General features: G+C 40.9%; 1 long non-coding RNA gene across 2 annotated transcripts; it reads right to left on the bottom strand.

The window, feature by feature from the left end:
• Window positions 1-1,049: 1,049 nt before the first annotated feature.
• Window positions 1,050-4,207, bottom strand: LOC127651097 (uncharacterized). 2 transcript variants are annotated; one of them, XR_007971502.1, is made up of 5 exons: window positions 4,139-4,207; window positions 3,249-3,337; window positions 2,717-2,872; window positions 1,756-1,847; window positions 1,050-1,633 (listed from the first exon to the last, which is right to left on the bottom strand). It is a non-coding gene; the product is annotated as an uncharacterized LOC127651097 (long non-coding RNA). The 2 variants fall into 2 exon arrangements; XR_007971503.1 differs by having other exon boundaries at window positions 2,717-2,862.
• Window positions 4,208-23,533: the final 19,326 nt, after the last annotated feature.

Raw genomic sequence — 23,533 nt, 5'->3', positions numbered from 1 at the left:
GACACTAGATCGACTACCTCGGATCCTCTTTGCCGGTTTGTTAATGTTCCTCTACAGACATATCAGATAAGTGACTTTGGGAATTCCCTGTTTGCCTTATTCCTACTCACCTGTGTGAAGCAAACCTACTGTACTGTGAACACGCATTCATGAGCAGAGAAAGAGACATTGCGAACGCAGAGGATTCTATATGTTTGGATATACTTACCGTCTCCGCTGCCTATGTTCCTGACTCTCCTTTGATCCAGGTTGATGTTGTCTGTCTATACACATGATAAGAATAACTTAAACTCTGTTTGTCATTGAAGTTACATGTTTGAGTCCAAGTGACGAAATACCTGTGATCCTGTTCAGTATATTGATATTACCTTCCTGAGCATCAGTTATCCCAAATGGAAAGAACCAATATAAACATATATGTTTTAATATAGGTTTAGAATATATGTGACATATATAAAATTGGCCGGTTTCCTATATTATATGTACATATATGCACATATAGTTACATATATGTCTACTTATATAGGTACATATATGTATACATATATATACACATATATGTACCTATATAAGTACACATATATGTACCTATATGTGCATATATGTACATATAATATAGGAAACCGGCCAATTTTATATATGTCACATATAATCTAAACCTATATCAAAACCTATATTAAAACTTATATGTTTATATAGGTTCTTTCCACACTCAAAAAAATGATATGTTGGACTAACTCAACTTTTTTATGTCAACAGGATGCATGTTGCATTTAAGTAACATTATTTACTTTGGTAAACGTAAGTGAATTACTTTAGGTAAATGCAATTTTGTTTAGTTGAATCAACTTAACAGTCTTGGTTTTGTTTTAAACAATAAAGTGAATTAACTACAATTATACTAAAATTTATATTTTTAAATTCATCCAAAATAAATAATCAATTTTCATTCTGTTCCAGTTTTTATTGAATCCATTCAATAACAATTCTGAAAATCTGTAATCTCAAAAGACTAACTTTTCTTTTCAAAATGAAAAGAATCTGCTTATTACAAGAAAATAAAAATAAATAAAAGCAAGCTGTCTTTAAATTAAAGGATTTATAAAATATTCACATACAAGTGTTATACTTAAAAAATAATAGTGGTCTTCTTTTGCTTCGTGTGCCTCCTTTTAATTGCACAAGAACAAAAAAACAAACAAAAAAAAACAGTATTATGTACATAAATATATGTACTGCAACAGCCAAACAACAGTGCAACATTATGGAGAAAACATAAGTCCTGGCTCTTGGTCCTGACCTCAAGTTACAGCGTTTCTGAAAGGAGTTTATTTTTCAGGACCTGGACCTTGTTTGACAGCTTGTATGCATCTAGCTCCATAAAAATCTTTTTAAATACTTCAAAAGTGTACCTCAGGTCTTGTGGGTAAGCCAAGTTTAAAGTGTAAATTAGACCAAGCATCACAGAACAAGCATTTGCCACATTGTTCAGGTCTTCAAGTATTTGGATGCCTTCAATGATAATGCCAACATCTTCGTAAGGGTCTGTAGCATCTGCCCCTTCATGTACGACGACATAAATGCCTAGGGTGGTGTTTCGCATTGAAGTTTGGCCTTCATCATGTTCAACGTCCTAAAAAAGTAAAATACAAATAGAAACAATTAATAACAGATCAGGGGTGAAAGTGGGGGTTGGTTTTAAAGAAACATACAATAGGTTTTAAAAAATAATATGTAAATAAGTAAATAACTTACCAAGTACTCCTTCATAAGGTTTGAGGGGTCTTCGTTCATGTAAACAGTAAGGGCTTTCAAGATGCATTCACGTTTTTTTCGATGGTGTCATTCTGAAAAAGTTGAAATGACCATTAGTTAGCACTTTGCTTTTTAGACTTGTTACTGTACCTCTAACATTTTATGTAGCATTATACAGATTATCCCACTGTGTTGTTTTCATTCAAGTCAAGATTGTCATTCTTGTGATAACATGAAGAAACAGAAAAACTGAGAAAGATTAAATCCAGAAAAACTGCGTCAACATTTCCAAGACACCTGAAGAAACCTTCCTGCAAAGCTACCTGAAAAACTATGAGCAAGTGTACCTGCACAAAAGCTTTTTTAAACGCAAAGGCTGGTCACACAGAGTATTGATTTTATGTAGTTAATAGAAGTAAATAAAATCTATTTATGGCATTGTGTTTTAAAGCAGTACAAAAAGTACTGTAGCTTCGCAGGAAGGTTTCTTCAGGTGTCTTGGAGATGTTGACGCAGTTCTTCTGGATTTAATCTTTCTCAGTTTTTCTGTTTCTTCATGTAATCACAGACAGACTTGATGATGAGATCCAATCTCTGTGTGGATCATACTGGCTATTGTCAGACTCCTTGTGCATATAAAAATGTCACTGGATTATTACAATTAATGGCAAAAGAAATGTTTGGAAATGTAAACCGATATTTCGTACTGACACACTGCAGTAAAAGATTTACATAACTAGCTTAAAACCATTTTTTTTGGGTGAAAACATTAACATGCCTAAGACTTTTGCACAGTACTGTATATACCAGACTTTAAAGGGACACTTAACCCAAAAATTAACCCCCTCAATAACATGAGGCTATACATAATGACTGAATTTCCATCTTTGGATTAAATATTCTTTTAATCTACTATTAATTATTGTCAGATTTAAAATTATGATGAATTTAGAGAACATACCTGATCCATAACTGACAGGATGTTTGTCATCTTCTGTGTTGCTGTTCCTCCTTTCTTTCTGAAGATTCTGAGGAGCTGGGTTGAGAAATGATCCAGCTGACCCATAAATTTGGACACCAAAGGGATAGTTGTAATCCTACTGAATTCTGCAGATACCTAATACAATTTTGAAAGGAAAAATCATGTTGGCTGATAAACTGACAATGTTTTTGCCTCTTATGTGAATTGAATGTGCTATACACATTTGATTTAAACGAGCAGTCCTTAAACATACAACTTACTGTCTCATGACTGCACAAATGCTTATTTATGTGGAGAAAGTAATCATTTACTGAAGGAATGTCAATAACATCACAAACATGACAATTTATCTTTGTACTTTCGCTAGAATTTTGCTTTTGAGGTTGTTGCTCACTACCATGTGATCTGCATAAGTGGGACCGCAGTGCATTCCAGGTTTTAAAAGCGCAGTGGACAGTAAGAATATGCGCATGGATATGCTTGTCTGCGGCCATAGTGTCCATGTACCAACCTGAAGTATTTTAAAAGCTTTGATCTTGATATGTGAGATGAGCCACAATCTCTGCACAGCCACCTGTAGGACTCAGGAACTCCAAAACTCTGTGAGAAAAAAAAGATGTAAGTCACCAAAGAATAATAATAATATAAACAACACTGTAACACTTTATAATAACGTTCAGTTATAAGTCACTTCTAAGGTTATTAGTTAATGAAGAACTAATAATTTACTTAACATTCATAAATGACTAATAAGTGATATGCTACAAATTTTTATGGTTTTGTTAATTCAGATATAAGTCATTTATAAATGATTAGTTAATAGGATCATAAATTATTAATAAGTAGTATGCTATACAGTAAAAATCTGTATATATCCATGATAAATAGTTTACACTTTAAATTAGACCTAACCACCAAGCTTACATTACTTAGCTAACATCAATGCCATCTTATTCATGTGTCAAATGTGTTTATAGCTGTTATTTGGGTCTTCCAAAGTTTGAGTGTTAACATTTGATATTAAATAAAAATGCTCAACACCATTATTTGAGACAGTTATTAAAACTGATAACATTACTAAAATCTGAAAAAGTGCTTTGCTTTATACAGTAACATTACACACAACAATCCGTTAACACATAAATGGAGAAACTCTTTTTAACTCGCAATTTAATAAGTAATTTGTGTCTTTGTGTGGAGAAATTCACATCAAAGTTCAACAAGTATATAAAGATCGAAACACACGAATGTAACGTTATAGGCCTAACTAACAAAAATGCGAAAACCGCCCGAGGAATGAGGCAAATTCATTAAAATACCATACAAAACACGATATCCGCGATAAACCATCTACTGACAGCCTCTAGCCTATATAAATGCATAAAAAGTAAAATACCTCACCTCTGTGTCCACAAAGACAAAACGTTGATTGTGAAATGTTTGGCTGCACAAAATGGCGATGAGAGACTTAGAGTGAGCTGAAGGATCAAAGTTGATCGTTGGATGTGCTTTCCATCTGCGCATGTGCAGATATAGCTCCATCTGCTGACCAAAGTGCGGTACTGCAGAAGCAACACAACTGCAGCGGTACTGCAGAAGCAACACAACTGCATTTCATTCATTTAACACAAGTGAGCTGTGTAAATGGGAAATATCACTTTTTCTAATTTTGTCAACACAACTGTTTTAATTTTAATACACAAACGTAAGAGCATTATTTAATTTAAACATAATTACATTCTTTGGACCAACAACACCCAATTTTAATTTTTTTGAGTTGGGGCTTATCAGTATAAATAACGTTAAGGAAATAAGACGCAAATACATTGACATTGTCTTCAAATTCATTAACCACAGTGAAATGCTCAGATAGATGTGGGATGATGATGATGATTACTTGAATGTATGTTCTATGCACTTTTTTTTTTTTTTTTGCTACATTTAGACTGTAATGACCTTTCAGCCATATTCATCTAGAAACTGCATTAAGACAATACAGAAAACATTGCATTTTGCATTGCATTTGGTGGATATAATGGTGACTGTGTGGATGTGTATGAGCTGTAATGTGAATCTGGAAGTGACTTGAAATTGGAAAAAAGGCTTGACTGACAAAATAATAAAAACGACAAACCATTTTGTTATTTCCTTCTTTTCCATTATCTTCATACAAGAAAGAATTGACCTTGTAAATGTTTCAGGAAAACATGTAGACATCATAGCTTTCCATCTCCTCTCACTTAATTGCCATAGTTAAATTCCATAACACGCCAATTACATGTGATACCAATTTCATGTGTTCGCATATACATAAGTTCTTGCATATTTTTTTTTTAGTTAGTTCTTAGTTATTGCCTTGATAATAGAAAATATGAGCTAGGCATCATGTATGACAGTTGCCAAAGTGAGATATGAGCTACAAAATGACCAGATCCTGCCATGAGCTATATAGGAGACATATCTTGTATGCACATATAGGGCTTATATGTGGATATAAAGAAGCAATACAGGAGACCTATATGGCCTGTATATGCACATATATGCAGCATATATATTATCATATATGTGCATATATGCTATATATATATATATATATATATATATATATATATATATATATATATATATATATATATATATATATGCAGCATATATGTGCATATAAACTGCATATAGGTTTCATATATGCTATATATCCTCATATATGTTCTTTCCATGTGGGATGATTTCCAGTTGCCCCCACCTTATGTTGAAGAAACCTGTTAATGTCTTCTGTGAATCTTTTACCTGTTGAATTCACCTGGGTTTATCTCACTCATCTGTGCTTGTGTATCATTACATGTATATATGTTTTTCAGGAGTTTTGCAAAAACAAATTATAGTACACTTAATGTCTGAGTGTACTGAGGAGTTCACAGGCACTATACAGCGTTCCATTGTCAATTTCTGTGCTTCTCTGACAATACTATAAGAAAGCCCTTTCCTCATCTCTTTCTTTGATCGGCCAGTTTCATCAGCAAATCCCTGAAAAAATCCCAGCATGCATAATGGCGGCTGTCATTATGACTGTAAAAGAGAGCATGAAAAACTTCCTCGAGTCATCGTTATCATGTATAAGGACTTGTACTTAGCCCTGACACCTGCAATTAGCATCAATGGAGAGCAGGCATGTATTTGACACATATTTCTATGACAACCCATCTAAATGTCTCTCTCTCCTTGTGCCTCCCTCTGTTGTTAAACGAGGGGACAGTTTGCAAAGAGAGAATGAGATGTTTGTAACCGATACCTCTGAGGCCAAAATTGCATTTTTGTCACATTACATCCACACCTCTCTTGGTATTTTATTTAGAATATCTATTTGTTGGAATTGGCCTGCCATCCGTGTCAGATAGTTATGCAAAGATTGATTTCCATCATCTAGAAACATTCTCTACTGGATTCTGACATTTCATTGTCAAAGATTGATCTGCTGTATTTACAATATCAGGACAAAGAGGTTAGGACTGAAACAAAATATTTCCCCACTGCTTTCATTGGAGTTAAATTATCCTCGGGTATCCTGGGCTCATTGCTTAGTAAGTTGGTTATTATTTAGCTGCTGCTTTGTTTTAAAAAGTAACTTATAGTACATTTACACAAACCCATCCTGATGAGACCCCATTAAATCTTTTAGTCAATGTCATCCTCACGCTAGTGTACTCCTAAAAGTAAAAAAAAAAAAAGAAAAAACATTAGCAGACATTTTATGTTTCTTCCACGAGAACAGATAAAACATATTAATGAATCATCTTGCACTCAAGTGTGTCTTCAAAATTTTGTACAATAAAATGCTTCAAAAATGAGTGTCCTTCCATGTAATATCTCCTGCCTCTGAATAACAATCCCGGTTCACGGCTGTCATGAAGGGTGCTTCTCATTTCTGAATTTGGTATTTCCCATAAGATGTTCCAGTGCTTCCTCCCTCAAGCGTCCTCAGTAAGCTTTCTCCATCCTCGGACATCACCTCCTTGTGATACATTTAGATGAGTGATACATCCTTCATGATGGCAGACTTTGAACAGTTCATGGAGGACAGAGGAAATAGGATGCACAATTTAAATATGAGAAGCATCCTGTAACGGGGTTCGGGAAAGGAGGAGGCGGGAACCGGATCAACACTTAACAAGACTTTAATAAGATAACATTATACTGGAACTTAATAGCCCCCCCACACTAATTTCCTGGAGGGGAGGAATTGCCTGGCCATGTTGCTGGCTGGATTTCCCCCGCCTCCTGGGTACCTTGGTAAGATGAGGGGAGGGGAGAGAAAAGGGGTTGGGAGAGACAGAGAGAGAGAAAAAAAAACTCTGGTTCCCGACCACTTCGCCATTTGGTCCTCGGCCAGCTGGGTAGCGGTCCTCTGGGATGCAGGGCAGCTAGCTGCTCCACCTCTTAGCTGATGCCGGTGAGCTCCCCTGCCCCCTGGTGGACGGTAGTGGCTCCTCTGCCCTCTAGTTACTGGCAGCAGCTCCTCCACTCCCTGGCGGACGGCAGCAGGCCCCTCCGCCTTCCATTAAACCGCTACAGTGCCACCACTTCAAACTTCCTCAGCATCGCGAACCTCCATCAGCGGCGAGCGCTCTCTGGCGGCATATCTTCCTCCTGTCCCAGGTTTTGGCACCAATGTAACAGGGTTTGGGAAAGGAATAGGCTGGAACCAGAATAACACTCAACAACACTTTAATTATAACATAACGTCAAACTGGAACATAATAACAGATGTCGACCACGAACACACACACAGCTCCATGTGTGGTTCACTCTCTCTCCAGCACTCCCGACTACTCCTCTTATCTCTCTCCCACTGATTAGGCCGCTCAGCACCAGGCGCGCACACTCACAGCCCGGCCACGGCCTCCTCCTTGTCACACACCCATTAACTATAGGTTATTGGTTGTTTGGGGATGAGCCATTCAATATGTCTCAGCCCAACTTCCTGTTTCAATAGGAAACATGTCAGTGCAAAAAAAAAACTGTTTTCATCCATCCATTGCATAGGGTCTTTGAGTGCCTTGCTAAAGAGCACAACTTGAAACTCAATTCTTAACAATTATTCAGATTATAAATCAGTCCTGCCACGATCTATCCCAAGTCAATCACCACAAAGCTACTGAAAGGGACATTACACAATATCTTATTTAAGTTTGTTGGCTTGTCAATAGCATGCAAGTCACTGTGAATAACTTTAAGACATTTAATAAGTACACAGTGTTTTAACGGCTGATATTTGGAGAATTCCATGCAATCTTATATGATTATTTATTTGGTTATTATTTTGCAGCTTTGCAACTTTTACACTTTGTTAAATCTTAACTGACATTAACAGGTTTCTAAAAATAAATTCTCATGCATAACCAGTGAAATGCCATTTTGGGTTGTTTTGATTTTTGGAACTGCATTTATGCTACTTCAGGGGAAGATTTTATTATTGCAGATACTTGTGGACATTAAAATCCAATGAGAAGCAGAAGGGAGAACATTACTTTATTAAAATGTTGCTCCTTTGGCGCCACCGTAATGGCTTCAGTGCTTAATTTTTTTAGCAGATAACGATATAATGTCTTTCTACCTATTTGTGCCCGAAGGAGATGCTTTTGCATAATGAAAAAATTGTATCTGCTTTGCCTTTCTCTGAGTTTCCTCAATGGGGAGAGGACCCTGTGTGTAATATCACTATGGTCAGGTTACTCTATAGTTGTAGCGGTTGTAATTCCAAAGATACATTAAGTCTCCTCAGTCTCTGTTGTTATGGTAGGTTTATGGGAAATTTATACTTTCTGAAAATTAATAAAATTGGCTACAGACCAGTGTAATTAAAGTGAGAGGACCACTAGTAGACAGATTCAATCTTATCTCACATTCTTATGTAAGTGTCTTTCTTAGGCCTATAAGAAACCATTATGATCTGTCATAGAAAAAAAAAGAAAGAACGCTTGTCTATTTACAGTGTAAAACCACCCAGGGAGTTTGGCACTCTAGCTGCAGCACATAAATTTCAGATTTAGTGTCAGCGAGGCCTTAATCAGCAGTCTGCGGTTATGGCCACTGGAATGGCAGTATTGCATTCACTATCATTTATGACTAATAATGAAAGCCGACTTCGAGTGTGATAGGAGTTGAGCCTCTTTGCTTCAGTGAAGTGCAGTTTGAAGAAATGGTACAGTAATTAACTGATATTTGTGGTGGATTTATAACTCAGCTCTCCTATAAAATTTATATAATGGTGTGTCCAAACTATATAACCTACCAATGACTGAATAATGCCTTTGGTCTGACTATACAGGAATATATTGTACAGTTTTACAATAGACCTTAGTCAGGGTAGGCTATATTTAATTTGACTCTAATGAAAACAAGGCTGTGAGAGGTAGAAGTATATTGTTGTCTACCTTGTTAATAATATGTTGTATTATTGTATACCTAGCCAGATGCTAAATGAGGACAACATTGTGGGCTGTGGAAATAGTATCCATAGACTAGCATTCATTTTTTACTTTCTTTTACCACTGGTTATAGTACAAACATAATAATTATCTTTACAAAAGTTTTTTTTTTAGTTTTTTTTATCATCGAACACTCTGATATTAAGCTTAAGAAAAATGTATTTAAGTTTTTTTGTCAACCACTATGAGTATATCTTGAAAGCACATCTATCCAGACGCTTATTTCCCAAAGCAGTGCCACAAGACTGCATATGTGCATGAGTAGTAATAATGTGAACAGATTTATAACTGTGCTTATAAAGTGTCTTGAAAGTTATTAAAAAATATATTTGCTTTTGACTATATGGCCTTATCATTCATCTTTGCATCAAAAAGCACCCAGGTGTTCTAAAGAGCCACTGCAGAAAGCCATAGCATGGTCTCTTGGATTATACTGTATTAAGCCACCTGTGGCGCGTGCGCGCGCGCACACACACACACACACTTCTGCCTTCTTTGCAAATGTGAACACGCAAGCCTTTTTCCTCCAAAGCTCAGTTGTTAATTGGATAGTATGAAGGCAAAATGCATGTGGCAGAGCATTTTTCGAACAGGATGGCAGTGTGTTTTGCTGGAGATGGGAGGATTGCAGAAAAACACAACTTAAGGAAGCTTTGGTTTCATCTCTGTAAATTAATGGATGAAGAAAAGGTGATTAAAGAGGATGACAGGAGCAAAGGAAAACAATCAGAGACTGGGCCCAGATTGCAGTTTAATTCACTCAGTAATTTAGCAGAGGGCTTGTGTCAAGATCCCCTGTTGTCTGCCCGTGTTTCACTTGTCAATTGTCATGCACTACACTTCCCATGATTCCCGCCCTCATCACTGTGTTATTGTGCTCACCTGATTGTCGTTTTGTCATCACCATGTCTGTGTATTTAAACCCTGCTGTTTCTCCATTCCTCTGTCGATTGTTGAATGTAGATGTTTGGATTTGTCTGTTCACATTTATTGTTACCTTTGCCCTCCATGAATGTTTCCCGTGGATGTTTCTCCGGCCTGTGTACCCCTTGGATGTCTTTCGTGTTTTTGTTTTTTTTCCCATTGTGGAGGTTTTATTTGTTCCTGTTTTGTCTGTTTTCGCTTTGTTTAATAAAACCACCGCATTTAGATCCTCACCCCTTGTCTGCCTTCACCTACATTCGTAACAGAACGATCGACCCAAAATGTATCTAGCGGTGGAACGGGCGAACTACGAACTCCCCTGCCTCAAACAAGAGGACCGTCCTGTGGAGGACCACATCCGCGATTTCCTCGAGCTGGCGAGTGTAACTTCCCGGACTCCTCCCTGGTGGTCTTTTTCCGGGGCAACCTGAACAGTTCGCTCAAGGAGCGTTTGCCACCGGACGCTCCGCGATTTCGTGGAAGAGACTCTGCTGGCATGCGGCTCGCTGTTCACTGTGGGTGTCGTCGAGGAGACCCTGCCTCTCCTCCCACAGTGGTGACCCCCCCACTCATCCATGGCTCGTCCCTTCACGCCTGCCCCGCCTGCCAGCGAGCCAACCCCCACGCCTTCCTTGGTCAACGAGCCAGTCTCGTCCGCCCGGAGGAGGAGGAGAGGAAAGGCTTCTGCTCCCAGTTCACGCCAACCACGGTCAACGAGCCAGAGCCTGAGCCCATGCCAGCCATGGTCAGCGAGCCTTAGCCCACACCAGCCACGGTCAGCGAGCCTGAGCCCACGCCTGCCATGGTCAGCGATCCAGGGCTGCCAGCCTCGCCCGCCCGGAGGAGGAGGAGGAGGAGAGGGAAGGCTTCTGCTCTCCAGCCTCCGCCTTCCACGGCTCCGTTCCCAGAACCTCCCGTGGCTCTGCCGTTGTCCAACAAACCAGAGCTCTCGCATACCACGGCCAACAAGCCAATGCCTGCAGCTCCGAACGTCAGTGAGCCAGTGCCTGTAGCCTCGAACACCAGTGAGCCAGCGCCAGTAGCCTTGACCGTCCCAGAGCCAGCGCCAGTAGCCTCGACCATCCCAGAGCCAGCGCCAGTAGCCTCGACCGTCCCAGAGCCAGCGCCTGTAGCCATGACCGTCCAAGAGCCAGCGCATCTCGAGCCTTCCAGGGCTCCGCCTCCCGAGCCTTCCAGGGCTCCGCCGCTTCAGCCTTCCAGGGCTCCGCCTCTCGAGCCTCCCAGGGCTCCGCCTCTCGAGCCATCCAGGGCTCCTCCTCTCCAGCCATCCAGGGCTCCGCCTCTCGAGCCTCCCAGGGCTCCGCCTCCCGAGCCATCCAGGGCTCCTCCTCTCCAGCCATCCAGGGCTCCGCCTCTCGAGCCTCCCAGGGCTCCGCCTCTCGAGCCTCCCAGGGCTCCACCTCCCGAGCCGTCCAGGGCTCCTCCTCTCGAGCCATCCAGGGCTCCGCCTCCTGAGCCTCCCACAGCTCCGACTCCACAGCCATCTACGGTTCCACCTCCTGAGCCACCCATGGCTCTCCTACCTCGGAGTTCCCCATGGCTGTGGTCCTGTGGCAGACTCCCAGGCCCCCAGACCCTGTGCTCCCTTGGACTGTCTGTTTACCCCTTGTGCCCTCTTTGGTCTGCCTGCCCCCTCACTCCTTGGACGATTTTGTTTTTTGGGTATTCTTTTTTTATTTTCTTAGGAGCGTCTGGAAGCCGCTCCTTTGAGGGGGGGGGTTATGTCAAAATTTCCTGTTGTCTGCCCGTGTTTCACTTGTCAATTTTCATGCACTACACTTCCCATGATTCCCGGCCCTCATCACTGTGTTATGGAGTGGTGGTGGCATAGTGGCTAAAGCACAGGGCTGTTAATCAGAAGGTCACAGGTTCTAACTCCATGGCCACCACCATTGTGTCCTTGAGCAAGGCACTTAACTCCAGGTTGTTCTGGGGGGATTGTCCCTGTAATAATTGCACTGTAAGTCGCTTTGGATAAAAGCATCTGCCATATATATATATATATATATATATATATATATATATCACCATGTCTGTGTATTTAAACCCTGCTGTTTCTCCATTCCTCTGTCGATTATTGAATGTAGATGTTTGGATTTGTCTGTTCACATTTAATGTTACCTTTGCCCTCCGTGAATGTTTCCTGTGGATGTTTCTCCGGCCTGTGTACCCCTTGGATGTCTTTCGTGTTTTTGTTTTATTTTCCCATTGTGGACGTTTTATTTGTTACAGTGTTGTTTGTCTAGTTATTTTGTCAATAAAACTGCATTTAGATCCGCACTCCTCGTCTGCCTTCACCTGCCTTCGTAACAGCTTGTGAGTGACTGGTGGGCACCGATATGGTTGTTACATATTTGCTGTTGTGGTTGGACTTGGTCACTAACACGTATTATTGGTGAATAAAGAGAGATTTAAGCAGATACATTTAAACAAACATATGAAGTATCATCACAAGTGATATATTTAGGTAACACACAAAATAAAAAAGAATATTTGGTCAAAAGTATGTACTGTATCATAACTCAGACTCAAGTTTTATTAGTAAATTCCTCACAATACTTACAATAATTGAGTTGAAATCTCAAACAGGTAGTCTCATTCAAAATGTACATGGTAGAGCAAATTTTGTGATGTTTGACAGTTTGGGCCACTCAAACAGAATTTACAAACTTTTATGAAAATCTCTTTCTCACACTTTAAAAAGTGGGAACCTGTGAGCCTGCATGTTTCATTCTCCTTATCTCTTCTTAACACTTCCCTGTAATTTTATCTAATAATAGCAACAAAACTTCTATCAAATCCTTGTGCTACCCTGCATTCTCATGGGTGTACATATTGTTATGTTTTCACGAAATGCTATGCATAATCTTACATAATTTAACTTGAACGACTTTGTAGAAAAACAGGCCTCATTGTTTATTCCTTTGCTCTTACAGAACATCAGCTGAAGTACAGAGCAGCACTCAACATTGCACATTCAATGTACTTCTTCTCTATCATCCAAAAAGCAAGTTGAAGACCTAGAGCCCTTTTTGCTGCGGTGAACAAGCTAATGCACCCGCCAGCTCAGGACTCACACAGCTCTGATGAACTTTGACTAATTTCTACACTTCTTTCAGGACAAATATATTTCATTTACAAAACATTCACATCAACCATATCTGAAGATCCTCACCACAGATGTCTGTCTGAACACCCTGTCCACCCTTTCTCCTCCTTCATTCCCATTCAGTGATCTAATTTGACATTCCAACTCATCATCCTGTCAGTTTGACCCTGCGCCAACCTCCCTCCTTAAACACTGTAAGTCATTCCGGCACCTATTTCGCAGATGAGAATCACATCTCTTGCATCTGCCATTGTTCCTACTGATCTTAAAATTGCCGCTGTTACATCAGTCCTTAAAGGTCCCAACTTTGATCTGTCTTCCCTCTGCAACAATCATCCTCTTTTTAACTTACCTTTTATATCTAAACTTCTGGAAGAAGTTGTTGCATGCGAGTTACAATCACATCTTGCATCTAATAATCACTATGACCCTTTCCAATCTGGTTTTCTCCTATTCCACGGCACTGAAACTGCTCTCTTGAAGGCTATTAATGATCTCCTCCTCTCTGCTGACTCTGGATTTCTCAGTATTCTGTTCTTCCTTGACCTGAGCTCTGCTTTTGACACTGTATGCCACAAAACACTCCTTTCCTGACTTTCAGATATTGGTATTACTGGCACTGCTCTATCCTGGTTTTATTACTACCTCACCTAACTAAGGACTTTAAAAAACCATGAGGACTTTAAAAAAAAGGGCATTGGTAATTGGGCATTCCAAATTGGGTGAACCCCCCCCAATTTGGTCCTCTCCAAGCTCCTCTCACTCAGGGTATCCCACAGGGTTCTGTACTGGATCCACTACCTATTCTCAGTTTGAAGGATGCAGAATCACTAGTTCATGCTTTCATAATATCACTTCTCGACTACTGTAACTGCCTCTTTACATCCAAAAGTCTGCTGCTAGAGCTCTCACTAACACAAATTGTTGTGCACACATTACTCCATGGCTGCTGTCGGTATTCATTGGCTGCCTGTCTCATGCCATATTAAGTTTAAAATTATTCTCCTGACATAAAAACTCTCAATGATCTGGCACCACATTCTATATGTGATTTGCTGCATCCATAAACACCAGCACACACTCTTCATTCTTCCAATTCCAAATAGTTGTCTATCTCCAGATTTCGTCTATCCATATTTGGTGGGAGATCCTCCAGTGTAATTGCACCCAGGGCTGGACTGGGAAGAGAAATCAGCTGGGGATTTTATATAACAACTCTCCCAGTTGTTGAGTGGTGGGGTTGTTCGCTATCCTTTTCTTTTTGTGGTCTGTTCTGCATAATGCGGTTGCTCATTTTGCTTATCACGGCCCATTCGGCCCGTTTCATGGCTGACACACCGGCCCACTCAATTCCCCTGGTTTCTCGTGGACTGGCCAGATCTGGACATCTGGCCATTCCGCCCCTGATCAGCCCCAAAGTGCGTCGCCTCACAAGGAAAATGCCCATATATGCGAATGAAATGCCTGGCAGGAGGCACTGACCATCAATCACTTTCACTTGTTCAAAGGCATGCCGTGTCTTGTCTCACGTCTGCTCCAGAAGGAAATCCCCTGCAGGGAATCATTTAAGGGCGGATGAAGCTAAGACTTCCCCCTCCCTCACGTCATCCTGAAGTGGAGCTGATGCAGATGGCCCTGGCTTTGCCTCCCCGGCCAGTGAATCGCAAACCACACACTGAAACACTTCGTTACAGGACCAATTCACACAAATGACCCTCAATTAGTGGATGGAAGTGGCAGAAACTAACCGCAGCCTCGACATTATGCTTTTGTCCCCCAAAATGTAATAATGACCATCGCTAACAGGTAAACATGAAAATCCCTGTGGATACACCTTACCTTCACCTAACAGCTTTTATCCAAAATATCAGAATCCACCAAGGCTTGGTATGTAACCCCCTTAGTACTCACTAGTACTTAGTACTTGGTATCTGATATGCTCCAGCTTGATCAGGGGTAGCCTGTGGTGTGTCAGGGATCTGGACTGCCTCCTCGAGCGACACCAGGTAGTTGCACTGGACCCACTCCGCCGCCCCCCTCGGTAACCATTTGGTCCAGTACCACCAGATCGACTGTGACCTCGACGTCGCATTGTCCATCTAGCAGCCATCTTCGGCAGGTGTCATGGAGCTGTTGGGAGAAGGCGAACGGATGGGCTTGCTCACCAAGCATCAATGAGCGGAAGCGCTGACAATGCTGGTCAGGGCTGCGGCTGACCCACTTTAAGATGGCTCTCTTCATGTTCTCGTACTCTAGGATGATGTCGACTGGGAGGTGCTGAGCCACGAGTTGGGCTTCCCCAGTCAGTAGCGGCAGAAGGCAGTCCGCCCACTGGGTGTTCGGCCACTTCCACTTCTCGGCCATTTGCTCAAACAGCTCAATGTAGACCTCAGGGTCATCTTGTGGTCCCATCTTGGCAAGCGAGACTTGAGCTGCTGCAGTCGTGGCTTGAGTCGTGATGGAAGACCCCTCCAGGGGTACTAAGCTCTGTAACACCTGCCGGTCCACTGCTTGAGCCTGGACCAGCACCTAGAACCACTGCTCCTGTTCCATTTGTAGCTCAAGCAGGGACTGATGTTGAGCCTGGTGGATGCCGGCGAGGGTCTTGATGACTTTATGCAAATTTTTTATTGCAACACTTTTTTTCCAGTGCAGAGTAAAAGCAAGGTCTGTACAGCATCATGCAGATATAGAAGTAGGTGTTTTGGAGACCTTAGCACAGCAGAGGTGGTGCATATTTCGCAATAAGTACATGCTTAATCTTAGAAATCTAAAATTAATAGAGCAAAAAATAAAAAGGTAACATGCTACTTCTACCTACTCTAACCCTTAAAATTAGTTTTGTTGAAGAAACCCAATTTAGTCAGGTTGATTCATTGATTTTACAAAGTTACTGTCATGTCCTGTCCTGTCCAGTCATTATATGTTTTGATCTTGTTCTTTCCTTCTACTCTTTCGCCATCTTCTGGCTCTCTGGTTACTTCTCCCCCTTCCTCTCGTTCTCCAGCTGCTTCTCATCTCCCCTTAATTCTCCGTCAATTCCCTTCCCACCTGTTCCTGTTTTCCCGCTGATTAGATCTCTACTTCTTTCCCTGCTTTCGCTGCTTTCGTTGTCTGAGTCTCACTTGAGTTTCACACGTTGAAACAAACCGTTGTCTACTTGTCGCTGTCCAGTCCTGTCCTATTGGCATCCGCCTCTCTACGCTCTTTTCTCCGTTAATTACCTGGATATATTTGTGTTCTGTTCAGTTCGCCCCATGCTGCCAGAAGTCTGGTCCCCACGGTCTCTCCTCGATCCCTGTCTACCCCAGGGGAGTCTACAGCCTGACGGCGCAACACTGCAACCCCCGGCTGCTGCCTAAGGGACACTCGCTAAGAGCTCAGAAGAAGCTTCCTTTATTCATCGCCCACTCAAAATCGAAGATTTTGTCTTCATTTCTGTGTTGCTAAGAACTTTCATTAAAGAACTACATTTCTGTTACATCGCTCTTGGGTCCTCACTTACCTCCACAACAGTTACTTGCTTATGTAAATGTATTTTTTTTTCTACTAGTTCTAATGGTCCAAAATGTACAAAACAAGAAAAATGTCAAATTTAGACAAACAACTCTGAATATTTGAAAGAGTTACATAAAAACAACTGTTGTGGTGCCATATACTCTGAAGAATATTTGCTTAAAGATATGGATATAAACTAATATGCACATTGAGGCAAAATACTGGGCAGTCCCAACTCTCTATTGTAATTACAAAACTGCAGTTGCTAAATAAAAGATTGCTGATCTAATCAGAGGGTACCATACACTATTATGCTAACTCTGATGAAAAAGAGATAAGTGTGTGCATTGTAATCAATAAACCATAATACACTGTGGTTAAGGGATTGACCAACTATGTATTTCAATGCTGCATTATATAATTTCTTATAAGTCAATGGAAAACCATTTTAAAATACATTTCTTCAAAAATTTATCAATTCAATTCAAAGCTAAGCTAATGGCTTACTGGGAAGAATACTGGTTTAAATATTGTTATTTTTCTACTCAAAACGCAAGTATGTTATATTGGGAATTATCTTTTTGGATAATGTTCATTCAAACATTATTCTGCTGAAATTTGTTTTATTTAGCATTCTTATTGTGCCCCTGTGCATGAAAAGCAAGTTGTGATTTGTCACATGTGACTACTGATGATGTTTCCTTTTTTGTAACTACTCCCCTGATTCCTCATCAGACAGGCTTCAGACATGACTAGAGGAACAGAGAGAGAGGTTGCTCTGAATGCCGACTAGCATAAATGTACTGTGAATAACCATTTATCAGCGAACAGCGATACTAATAATTTCAGCCATTTATATCCAGAAAACAGACAGCTGGATTGTGCATGCCCCTGCTGAGTACACTGTGTTTTCCCAGCATCTGTTTTCTCCTCTCTTCACTATGTTTGTGTCAATTGCATGTTTTTCCTCCTGTCTGTGATCCAAGAGTGCTTATTTCATCACCTGCTATTGCGTAGTCGCATTGCAAAAAAGCAATTCCAACATACATGCATTATTTTCATCTCTTCAACTATTCATTTCATAGAAAGCAGCAGTCAGTCAGTGTAACAATTTTCTCTGAAAAATAGTTCACCCAAAAATGAAAATGCTGTCATTATTTGCTCACTCTAATGTAATTCCAAACCCATGACTTTATTTCTTCTGTGGAACACACAAGGAGATTTTTTGAGAAACATCCAGGCTACTTTTGCATATAATAACAGTGGATGAGCACCAAAATGAATATATATATATATATATAAATAAAGCAATATCACACGAGCAAGAGTGCGATATGGCTCTACATCAGCACTGCTATAATATACCATATAGCATGATTATGAAGCGGATATTGCTTATATACAAGAGTTCAATGAACAAGTACATTTTTAAAAATTAGGAAAAATTGAGTACGGTCATAAAAACACATTTGTGCATGGAACTACTTAATTACGTGATGGATCAGAATCTGCCATTGCTGGTTCAAACCAAATGATGCATCCAAGCCTCTCAAAAACGTAACTTCAGAACTACTAGCATCACAGCTTGGGCAACTACTAGCATCACAGCTTGGGCTGTTTCTAACATTCTCTCTGAGCAGCGCCGTTGTTCCAACGTGCTTCAAGGCCACCACCATCATCCCCATGCCAAAGAAGTCTTCAGTGTCCTGCCTCAACGACTACCGTCCCGTCGCACTTACACCCATCATCATGAAGTGCTTCGAGAGGCTCGTCATGAGGCAGATTAAGACCCAGCTGCCCCCCTCACTAGACCCACTGCAGTTTGCGTATCGTTCAAACCGTTCAACGGACGATGCCATCACCACAACCCTCCATCTGGCCCTCACCCACCTAGACAATAAGGACTCATACGTTCGAATGCTGTTCATAGATTTCAGCTCAGCATTCAACACAATCATTCCCCAGCACCTGATTGGAAAGCTGAACCTGCTGGGCCTGGACACCTCCCTCTGCAGCTGGATCCTGGACTTCCTGACTGGGAGACCTCAGTCAGTCCGGATCGGGAACAGCATCTCCACCACCACCACACTGAGCACTGGGGCCCCCAGGGCTGTGTGCTCAGTCCACTGCTGTTCACTCTGCTGACTCACGACTGTGCAGCAATGCACAGCTCGAATCACATCATCAAGTTCGCCGATGACACGACCGTGGTGGGTCTCATCAGCAAGAACAACGAGTCAGCATACAGAGAGGAGGTGCAGCGGCTGACGAACTGGTGTAGAGCCAACAACCTGTCCCTGAATGTCGACAAAACAAAAGAGATGGTTGTTGACTTTAGGAGAGCACAAGGTGAACACACTCCGCTGAACATCGACGGCTCCTCTGTGGAGATCGTCAAAGCACCAAATTCCTTGGTGTTCACTTGGCGGAGAACCTCACCTGGTCCCTCAACACCAGCTCTATCACCAAGAAAGCCCAGCAGCGTCTCTACTTTCTTCGAAGGCTGAGGAAAGCACATCTCCCAACCCCCATCCTCACTACATTCTATAGAGGGACTATTGAGAGCATCCTGAGCAGCTGCATCACTGCCTGGTTTGGGACTTGCACCGTTTCGGACCGCAAAGCCCTGCAGAGGATAGTGAGGACAGCTGAGAAGATCATTGGGGTCTCTCTTCCCTCCATCAAAGACATTTACAAAAAACACTGTATCCGCAAAGCAACCAGCATTGTGGACGACCCCACACACCCCTCACACAAACTCTTTACCTTCCTCCCGTCTGGCAAGAGGGCCCTCACGGCCAGACTGTGTAACAGCTTCTTCCCCCAAGCCATCAGACTCCTCAATACTCAGAGACTGGTTTGACACACACGTGTCCTGAGTTGCACTTTAATTACTGTCACTTTATAACTGTCTGCTACCTCAATAACTGCTATGTGCATAGAACACTATCTCATAGTATGTTATGTTTACATTTTTAGAAACTGTCATCTTTTTGCACTACTGAGTACTGGTCGGCGCTGCACTGTCTATTGTCCTGTTCATTGTCAGTAATTTGTTGTACTGTCCTGTACTTTTTGCACATGTTTGCACGTGCACTTTATATAGGTATATATAGGTAGTTTATATAGGTATTTTATTTCGTTGTGTAGTCTCATGTGGTCCTATGTTGGTCCTTTGTTGTTTTTATGTAGCACCATGGTCCTGGAGGAACGTTGTCTCGTTTTGCTGTGTACTGTACTAACTGTATATGGTTGAAACGACAATAAAAACCACTTGACTTGACTTGACTTGACTTGATGTTATTGGAGAAACGTTTGTGTGTGTGTGTGTGTGTGTGTGTGTGTGTGTGTGTGTGATTTAATACATCTTTATTTATACAATCAAAGTATGTAAGCATTGTTTAACTCAAAACAGTCCCAAAAAACTGAACTTTCTCCACAACAAAACATAAGGCATTTTTTAAACACCAAATGTTTTTAAAACCCTCTACATTCTTTGTAGTATTATAAAGGTGAAATCAATTTTCAATCTGGCTTTCATCATTCTGACAAAAATAGTATTTGCATCACAGTCCAAGGACTCTTCTATCTTATTCCTTCTGCTGAGGTAGATTTTGCTTGACCCAAAACATAGTTTATCAACTGATAATTTACTCTCCACTTCTGACTGTATCTAAAACCAAGAATAAACATATGCTTAGTAAAAGTTTCTCCAAACATCATAAACATTTTTTCTAACAATTAAAAAGGAGAACTTGGTCTGCTACTATCCAAAAAGCAATGATCAACTGTTTCAAAAAGGACAATTTTCACTTACGTTGGGATTAATAACAGAATTAAAGCATTGGCATGGCACAATGCCATGTAGGATTCTCCATTGTAAATCTCCTACATTTTTTGTCAACGGTGGTTTGTATACTGCTTTCCACACAGGTCTGACCTCATTGTCGTAAATTAGCACTCCAAGGAGTGTCAGCCCTGCCACTTTGTTTACCTTTGTTAAAAATTTTACAAACATTTTACATATGACTTTTCCTTCCTTGCCATCAAACTCATTTGTAAGAGTCTCTCTCTGGACTCTTAACAGTTGACAGTTGCAGTCTCTAAAATCAGGAAAAAGAGTCAATGCAGGAAAATAATCATCATCATCTGGTTGGCAGTGTCCATTGCAGTAGTCATTTAGCAAAGAGAGTTCAGTCTCTGTAAGTTCACGCTTCAAAGTGCTGAGCAGTTGATTTATGATTCTGATAGGCCTAACTCCCACATGAGAGGCTAGACATGCAGCGTCAAACAACTTAGGTCCACATAGATCAACCACATGTCCCAGTGTGTCAATCCCAGCCGAACAGAACAACTGCATCACAAAGGGGCCTGTAATATGTTCTACGTTGATACGAGTGCCTTGCACTACTGGCTCTTTCAACAGCCATGACAGGGACTCACAACTTGTCATTCTCTTTTCAGATAAGGTCCATCAAAAACAAAGGCTCAGCAAGACCCAAATTCCTGTCTCAAGTCAATATGGTTCGGGCTAAGGGTCCCAGACAAGATCTACGGGCCCAACAAAGAGCCTCTGAATAAACTGGAGTCGGAAAGCAGCGCCCCTACTGGCAAGATTAATTAGTCCCTCCCTCCTTCCTCTTTTGGTATAAAAAGTACACTCAGCGGGACCCAATGCAGACGGTCCCAAAAAAGTCCACCATCACCGCCCGTATCTTGGCCAGCAATTGAGTTGGAGGATCCACACATGATAAACGATGCCACAGCATAGATGACACTAGATTGTTGATCACTAGTGTACGACCCCTAAATGATGCATGCCAGATAATGAACACTTAAACCACTGTTGATCTTTAAAATACTCTCAATGTCACTGTACAAGACTATAATCATGTTTATGAAACCAGAGCTGAAACCAAAGGCATCTAGCGTTTGCCACAAATACTGATGTTCAACTCTGTCGTAAGCCTTTTCTTGATCTAATGAAATTAGACAAATTTCGCAGCCCAATGAATTGGAGAGGTCCAAAACATAAAATGATGTTGTCAGATATAAACCTATTGGGTATACGATAAGTCTGGTCAGCATGAATGATGTGCTCCATAAATTTCCTCAGCCTCATGGCCAACACCTTAGACAAAAGTTTGTAATCCACGCAGAGCAGAGCCATTGGTCGCCAACATTAAAATGCCAATAGACACTTTTACATTTCACATCTTTGACAAAGATAGACAATTTTACAAGGAAATCATCTGAAATACCAACTGGGTCCATTGAACAGCCTTTAAGTGAATTACTCTGATGTTTAAAACAGTAAAAACTATCGAGCCTAGCCAAAGACAAAAACTTATCTTTCACATGAGTCCAAGTATATTGATGCTGAGTGAAAAAGCCTCCAAACATCACAAAGATAATTTGCTTCGATTAATTTAGCAAGACTTCTCTTGCTGGCTCCATGTGGTTCTGAGTGGTTTCTATCCAAAGTTGCATTTTCAGTGCAGTTAAAATCACCACCAAGAAACATGTATCCATCATCATTACTACAGTTACTAATTACAGTACTTAGTGTGTTTAAAAAGAGCACCCTTTCTTTACCTACTGTAAGAGCATATACATTGATGAAAGTCAATTTTACATTTTCAAAAACAGAAACACAAGAAACACAAGAAATAGGTAGAAAATCTCTAGAAAACAAGATACCAACTCCAGTACTATTACTACTCTTATGACTGAGAAAAGCTTCCCCATCCCGTTCCTTCTTTCATGCAGCTTCATTCTCAGCTGTGCTATGCGTTCCTTGTAGAAAAATGACATTTAAATCCTTAACCTTAAACAGAGCGAAAAGGGAAGCTCTCTTCACATCCTCTCTGGCACCATTAATGTTTAAAGAGCCCAGCTTTATGTCACACATATTAATGGTAAAGCTGCATTTAAACAAAACAGAGAGGTTCACAAAAAAGAGAAAAAAAAAAACACTTAGCTATATTCGCTATTTGTGCAATTTTTAAGCCGAACAACTTCTTGGTCACTAAAGGTCGGTTGACTAGTGAGTTCTATATTTCTCATAGATAGTCTAGCTGAATCAAGAAACAACCTTAAATCTAGGAAAAATCATCAACTCTCACAGATCTTATGCCTTTTGTTCTTTGTAGAAAGGACTTCATTTTAGTGAAAGAGTAAGCATTCTCCACAGCCATCTGTGAGTCTCCACTTACATCACTTTCACACTCCTGCGAGTTTAACAGACCCTCATCTGACTGGGAGGAGCAGCTCAATGAATTTGTCTTTGAGACTTTTGTAACTTGTTCATTGTTTGGCTTTTTTTCTGGATTTTTCCTCTTGGTTGACACATTGGAAAGGTCAGCCTCACTCAAAACATCTTCCTCATTGAACAACACTGACTCTGCTACTCTAGTCGCGGTGTGACTAACATTAAGGTCTGCCCTAACGTCATCTTGAACTTTTTGTTCACTTTGTTTGCTCTGTAAATTTTCCATTACCCCGTTTTCTTGAACATTGTTAACTCTGTTTTCTTGATTGCTATTAACTCGGTTTTCTTCTTGCACAATGACCTGCGGTTCGTCCGGTAAAGGGGCTCAGCTTTCAGATCTACCAGATGATGGTCATGCTTCGTTAGGGGCTGCCCGGCTCGCACCTACTCTCTGCGGGCATGAAAGAATCACATGCCCCACAATACCACACCCAAAACATTTAATCGTCTCTGATGTTATGTGCACAGTATAGTCATACATTTTTAAC

The sequence above is a fragment of the Xyrauchen texanus genome, chromosome 10 (assembly GCF_025860055.1).
Source record: "Xyrauchen texanus isolate HMW12.3.18 chromosome 10, RBS_HiC_50CHRs, whole genome shotgun sequence".
Classification (NCBI taxonomy): domain Eukaryota; kingdom Metazoa; phylum Chordata; class Actinopteri; order Cypriniformes; family Catostomidae; genus Xyrauchen; species Xyrauchen texanus.
The sequence above is the reverse complement of the archived record's forward strand: the minus strand, read 5'-3'. Positions and strand labels throughout refer to the sequence as shown.